The sequence below is a fragment of the Asparagus officinalis genome, chromosome 9, assembly GCF_001876935.1.
Source record: "Asparagus officinalis chromosome 9, Aspof.V1, whole genome shotgun sequence".
Taxonomy (NCBI): domain Eukaryota; kingdom Viridiplantae; phylum Streptophyta; class Magnoliopsida; order Asparagales; family Asparagaceae; genus Asparagus; species Asparagus officinalis.
In genome coordinates, this window is record NC_033802.1 from 14,512,231 (window position 1) to 14,519,906 (window position 7,676).

A 7,676-nucleotide genomic window follows, 5' to 3' on the forward strand; every position below is an offset into this window, starting at 1 on the left:
TGGCAGATTCTCGCTTGAAGGTCACATTGGGGTCCATGATTGTTATGAAGGGCGTCAGGAGGAGTAACTTGTATTATCTGCTTAGAAGCACAGTGATTGATAGAGCGCTGACGACTTTTTTGGCTAGACTGTGGCATTGTTTGGTGCTGGGATATATTATTGGTTATGTCATGCATAGGTTGTTGAGGAGTGCAATGACCTGCAGATTGAAGTCATGTGAGCACATTGGGATGAGCGAGGAGACCGAGGTGGAGCTTAGTACTTCTATCCATCGATCGAGTGGTCTTATTGGAGGTGTTCGGTCAGGCATTGGGGGCCTTCCATGGAGGCATCATTGGGAGGTAATCGCTATTTTGTTTCCTATGTTAGGGATTGTACTAGGCATATATGGGTTGCAACCAAGTCCCTTTGGTATGAAGCCCTAGTAGTCCGTAACAGTTGGAGGAGGTGTATGGACAGAAAGGCTACCCGTCGTACTAGTTCTAGTAGGGGTTCTTTCGTGCATTGGTGCCGAGCTCATGGAAGTTGGAGACACTTCTGAGGAGAAGAGATAGTGGGAGGACGTGATGAGATGGAGGATTTAATGGGCCGTTCTTTTCTGGAGGAGGATCGGCATTGGTTGTCCAGCAGTGGATCTGGTATTCAAACTTCGACAGGTTTGGGCCATCTTATGAGGTTGCCGACTGCTGCATTAGATATTGTTAGATCTGGTGGAGCTGCTTCAGATTTTGGTTGGTGTCGGATATTAGGCTACCCAGCACGTGACCACATCGTGGATGTGAGATTAGATCCGATTGCGCATTTGGGATTCAGAGGCTCTTTTGGCTATCAGTTGAGGGCTTCTGAGTTTGGTCTGAGCATGTATGTCATTTTGGACTCTCGGCAGGTTGAGAGTATTGATCAAGTCAGTGGGATATCGCAGCGGGTGGAGGGTGATGCTACTCCACATTGGGTGGAGCTTACTCCATATACTCCAGGTCATTTTTCATTAATTAGGATTCCGGCTGAGGTGACACAGTTTGGGGATCAGATTTTTCAAGATGATGATGACGAGTTGGTAGATCTGTGTGCAGCTGGTGGATATAGCTTGGATATGGCCATCGGTTCACTTCAGGTGGAGGTGTTTGGATCATTTCAGTATGGGGCCGTTGGTGATGCTATCAGTCGTACATTGGATGTTGGTATTAGTGAAGAGTTGAGGACTCTTCTTTTCGATTGAGGGCCTTTGGAGGCCATTTGGTGAACTACGTGAAGGCTTGATTCCTTGGAGAGGATACGTAGTTAGTCAGTTTTGATGCAGCCGATTTGGTGAGTAGACACAGTTGTTTTGGGGTGAGTGTTCGCACTCCCGTTTGGGTCTCGACGTGTTGTGGATGGGGTTCGTTGTCATGAGTCCGTTGTCATGGCGTACTGGATGCAACAAGTGAGGCAATTGGTTTGGTTGGTGTCAGCTCAGTTTGGTAGAATCTTCGCCGAGGTGGAGATTTGTAGGATTGGCAGTTGATAGCTCAGAACAGGCTATTGACAGGTTTTATTGTGCGTTAGAGAGTCTGGCGGTCGACCGTGGGATTCTGGCGGTCGACCGCGTTCGTGCACAAGGCCTATTGGGTAGGGTGTAAAGAGCAAGGACGAATTTGAGCAGATTGAGAGAGTTTTCTTTGGGCTTCTATTCTAGGAGCAATTGGAGAGATTGAGAGTTGATTTGTTGAGGGTTTATGAGAGATTTGTAACCCTAGTTTGTTCCTCTTGATTTCTAATAGTGAAAACTCCCCCCTCCTTGCCCCATGGACGTAGGCATCTCGCCGAACCACGTAAAATCTGGTGTTTGATTGTTTGTGCTATCTTTTGGTTGTGTGGTTTATCTCTCTCGGCTATTTGGTTGGATCTCGGCACAGGGGTTTCTCCCCAACAGACTTTCACTAGATATACCATGTGCATGGTTTGACAATTATCCTACGAATGTAGTTGTCCAAAAAGCACGCCGGCACGGGCCCGGCCCAGCCCGGGGTTGGCCCAGAAACCCGGACCAGGTTAGGGCCCAGGCCGGGCCCGGCCCAGTACAGTGCCGACCGATCACAGAAAAATCGGTCCGGGCGGCCCGCGACCCGGAGCCCAGCCCGGCCGCAATGGTCACCCCTAGTGCACCGTTGCGGGCAAAGTCCGGGCCGGGCCGACGCCTGATCGTTTGGCGATGCGACGTTGGGATTTTCACTAGCAAATGATAGTGATATAGGTGAGTAGGTGTCAAACTAGTTGGGATGAACTCATCTATTGTGATGCGACGAATACCGAAATAAATTTTTACTTTTAAAGGATTTACTGATTATTAATAAAGGAGTTATTTTTATCATCTTTTATTTTTATAATTTTTTGTATTTGTAATTTATGTCATTTCAAGTTATTAATAATATTATTATTTTGTATTAGCATTTTCTGTAATTTTTTATGTATATTTTAAAATTTAAAGAGATTTTAAAAAATATAAAAAAAATAAAAAATCCTAGCCGGGCCGGAGCCTGGCCCGCTCAGGCCCGGGGCAGGGTTCCGGTTTTGCCCGTCTCGAGCTCGGTTTTTCAGGCCGGACCGAATGGACAGGCCTAAATGTAGCCCAAGTGGCTTGCTAATTTAATTTAAGTGAAATAGAAATTCTTTTGCTATCAAAAAATCTTGGCGATAGATATACATCCGTAAATAATACCCATAGCAACGTGTGTGCTTAATACTAATGTATACATATATTTTTTTAGTACTGCTACGTACTATACCATAACTTTGAAATCATACTATTAATCTACACTCAGAAAACGATAAAATTTCGTTAAAGTTCATTTGCACTTAGATTTGATACTGTAACAGCCTATAAAACCCTGATCTTACGTGAAATTTTTCGATAAAAGTTGTGCTCTCTTAACATAAACTTTCTTCGTGCACTCCCCGCATAGGCTACCTAGTGCCTACACATTTCGTGACTCATTGTTGACTCTACCAATTGCACCTAAATGAGAAGGAACTACAACTCATTTTTATTCGTTTTTTGAATAAAAAATAGCAAATAGAATGGAGAAAGATCTATTCAATTTTTGTTATTGTTTTGTACATTACAAGTGTGCAAGTGTGCAAGCGTACGAAATGGATAAATTCTACCTACCACCAAATTTGACCTATACACGCTGACTTTGACTCTCCTTCTGTTCAAAATGCAATTTTAATGAATCAAAGAAAATATAGAAGAACAGTCTTTAGTCATGCTTATAAATAAAGGAACAGGGATCAAATCTTGTGGGCATGTGATGTAACTTGAAAAATATGCAAGAAAGGTCATAATAAGATTTTTCTTTGTTCCATATTATTATTATTATTTTCCAGTTGTTAAATGCTTGAGTAACAATTCTAAGAGAAGATGTACAAGACAACTTGGAAGTGATGCTTTGCTTGCCTACATATTTTGCGGAACAAGGAAAAGTGCCTAAATGTTCTTTTATTTTATTCTATTTTTGGAGGAAATGTAGGTGCAACTTCATTCGTGCAGTTAATATTAAAGATATAAAAAAATTACTCGATTATTACCACATTTGCGAAAATATAACTAAAAGAGATTACATTATGTCAAAGAAAATAAAAAGATTTTATTTTAACCCTGACTCTACTTGACACATTAAAACAGGATAAATTCTAGCAAGTAGCAAATATATATGTTGCAGGTATGTTGGATGCCTTCTACACTACGTGCCTGACTATTGGAAATGGGTAAATCCTTGACGAACAATAACGAAGTATTTGATTACCACGTGTGGCAATAAAGGAAATCAAATTCGAATCCATTGTTTGGACTAGTTGCAATTTATTATGCAAAATGTATTTCAATGTAAATTTAATGTTTTTATTGAAAATAAATGCAAAAAAGTACATGATTTTCTCAAGATTTGAATTAGAAAATCTGTGAAAAATCCTGAGCAAGGCTGGACAACAGTGATTCACAAAAACAACAGGCATAAAATGGACAGTCAGCTTTTACGTCACCCTTTTCCGCTGATTACATGGATTCGAAACAACCTCGTCGTTGTTTCAACTGTGGGGATGAGCATCACTTGATCAAATTCTGTCCCAAAATGGCGTTTACTTACTTCAAATGTCGTGAAGAGGGTCACATTGCCAAGTATTGTCGATCGCATATGCGCCCTTCGGAAAAAAAGATCGATCTTTCTGATTCTTCAACCTTATGCAACAATGCCAAAGTCCTGGCCACTTTTGCCATTCTTATGATCACTGAAGGTTCCCCCCCACTAGATCTGATTAAAGTCAAACTTTCTTGGCTTTTTCAATGGCAACGTTGGAGTGGTAAAGTCATTCCAATTCATGATAATCGATTCTTAGTTGAATTCCTGTCGATTTCTCAAATGTCAGAGGCTATGGACGGAAAAAATACTGAACTTCAAAAATTTCAAAGGTTGGCTTGCACCATGGTTTGAAAACATAGGAATGAAGATCATCGATTCAGGTTTTTATCAATGTAACAAAATCACTAATCTTCCCTTCCAGTTTTGGTCTTTAGACATTATTGGCTCAATTGTGGGCACTTTCAGAGAGCTAGTTAGGGAATGTAAAAACATTAAGGATAAATGGGCAGGATGTCCGTATTTTTGTCAAAGTGAAATCTGTAGATTGTATCCCTAAATCTGTAATTTTCTCTTCCACTTTGCAAGTCAACTCCTTCACTAGAGAAGTTTCTCTTGAAATTACTCAAATTGGTGTCGGTCAGTTGGTTTCAGAGGCCATCTGTAAACATCTCACAGCCATGGAAGCTCAAGGAGATATAGTCATAGATTCCAGGTGGGTTGATCAAATCCCGACCCTCATTGCGGCTACGCCAATGGTTCCACCGGAATCAGAGTACCCATTGTGGCTCCGGCAATGGATCCACCGGAATCATAACATGGTCAAACAAGCACTTCAGCAACGGTTAAGGGTAAGGGTATTCGGGTAACTTCAGGGAATTTGAATCAGGAGGGTATTCAGAAGACTCCCAACGATTCTCCGCCGTTCAATGAGGATTTTCAAAATCCCCTAAAAACTAATATGGAAGAGAGTCGTCAAGCTAATTCTCCAGCTGATCTCGTTAAGATGGATTCAGACTTTGTCCCATATTCTCTCAGTGATTCCCCCCTAAAATTAGTCAAACAAAACTGGAAGGGCAGAACCATCTATATTGGGAAGTCAACTTGGGAAAGTTATATTGGCGGGAAAATGGATAGTTCAAATTCATATTCTTTGGTCACGTCATACCCGCCAAAATCCAACCAGACTCCGACTTTTCAATCATCTTCGTCTGTTCCTCCTGAATTCTCTCGCAGAGCTACTTCATCAGCAACCTCCCACTCTGTCAGGAAGACCATCTTCAGCCACAAGCATAGAAGCTTTTTAAAGTATGGATCTTCTTCTAAAAGAGCTATCAAATCCTCAAAGAAATGTACAAATCTGGACTCTTCAAATTCTTCTTTTGTTGCTATGTCTATGAACTCATTACCTAAAGAAATTCTTGAAGATGTTGCTGGAAATTGTGGTGTTACTTTATCTGATCAGATAATAGACAAACTGTAAAAGAAGGAAGCAAAGAGAAAATGTCAGACCTAATAATTTCTAGATCAAGAAGTTATAGGTGCTAAACATATTTCATCTCCATGAAACTCACAACTTGGAATGTTAGAGGTCTAAATGACCCAGATAAAATGTGCCTTATCCGAGACTTTCTTTTTCGTTACGCTATTGACATAGTTGGTCTTCAAGAGACTAAGCTAGTAAAACCCTCTGCTAGAAAGCTTCGATCAACAGGTGGTAAGAAACTTACTCAATGGTGTCACTTAGGCTCAACTGAATCTTGAGGTGGAGTCCTTGTTGGATGGTCAAACTCATTTTCCCTTATTGATTCATTTGTGGGTGTCTTCTCAGTTTCAGTGCTCCTTCACCATATACCTTTTGATTGGAAATTCACCTTCACCTATGTATATGCCCCTATAGACAGGGATGACAAAGAAGTTTACTGGTGGGAGCTTCACCACATTCGTGATATTTTCTCTAGTCCTTAGATTATCTGTGGTGATTTTAATGCAAGTCTATCTTCTAATGAACAAAGTGGTAGAAATTGATCTCTTAGAGATATCAACTCCTTCAGAGACTTTGTCAACAATACATCCCTCATTGATCTTCCACTCATTGGCAGATCCTAGGCATGGTCAAACAATCGCCTTATTCCTTCCATGTCTAGATTAGACAGATTCCTTATGTGTGCAGAATGGGATAGGAAATTTCTCTCAAGTATACAATATTCTCTGCCATCAATGGGCTCAGATCATTGTCCATTAATCCTTGATAGTAGAGGAATGCAACCTGCTCCTCCATTATTCAGATTTGAAAGAATCTGATTCCAACATAAGAACTTCATACCTTTCATTACAACATCCTGGAATTCTTTTAATTGTCATGGCTCTCCTGTGGATATTTTCATTTTGAAACTTAAACTTCTCAAACAACGTATCAAATGGTGAAAGAAGAATGTGTTTGGTTCTCTATCTAGTAGAAAAAAGAGATATTGTCTCAAATAGGCTCCTTTGATTTGCTTGAAGAACAACGTCCTCTATCTCAATCGGAATTCAACAATAGGACATTGATTAAATCTTCCTTTGCATCTCTCATAAAGGAAGAAGAAATTTATTGGCACCAAATATCTAGAGTTCAGTGGCTTAAAAAGGGGGATGCAAACACTTCTTTTTTCCATAAAATAGCTTTCTATCATAGGAAAATCAATCACATTGTGTCAAATAACCATCAAGGTACTGATCTAACCAATGAACATGAAATCTCTCAGACTTTCTATGACTATTACTGCAATCTTTTTGGAAAAGAAGACACTAACAACCTATCTATGGATTGGTCTACTCTCTATCCTCAACAACACCTAAATCTTTCCGCGCTCGAAGCTCCATTCACAGAATCTCACATCAAACATGCAGTTTTTAGCATGAGTCTAAATAAAGCTCATGGTCCTGATGGTTACTCTATGATGTTTTATCAGTCTTTCTGGGATCTGATCAAATTAGATCTTATTACTCTTATGAATTATTTTTAGAAAGACCCATTATCTCTACCACTACTAGAAAATGGGTTATTGGCTTGGAAATTTAGCGACGGAATATTCCGTCGCTATAACATGACTTATAGCGACGGAAATTCCGTCTCTATATATCCGTAGGAAAAAATTACTTTGCCGACGGAAAATATTGTTTTAGCGACTAAACTATTCCGTCGCTAAAACATTACCGACAATCTTCTTTTCCGTCGATAAATATTCATTTAGCGACTGAATTTCCGTCGCTAAAATCATTTTTAACGACGGAATTATCCGTCGCTAAATGTTTTGGGTGGGAAAAAAATTTCGGGCGCGGGCGCCCAAAATTTTTGGGCAGCCCACGCCCGATTTTACCGAGAGAGGCTTATTAGCCTCTCTCAGACCCGCAAACTCCCCCTCTCTTTCCCCCCCTCTCTCTCCCAGATCCTCGCCCCCCCGCTAAATGTTTTGGGTGGGAAAAAAATTTCGGGCGCGGGCGCCCAAAATTTTTGGGCAGCCCGCGCCCGATTTTACCGAGAGAGGCTTATTAGCCTCTCTCAGACCCGCCACCCCC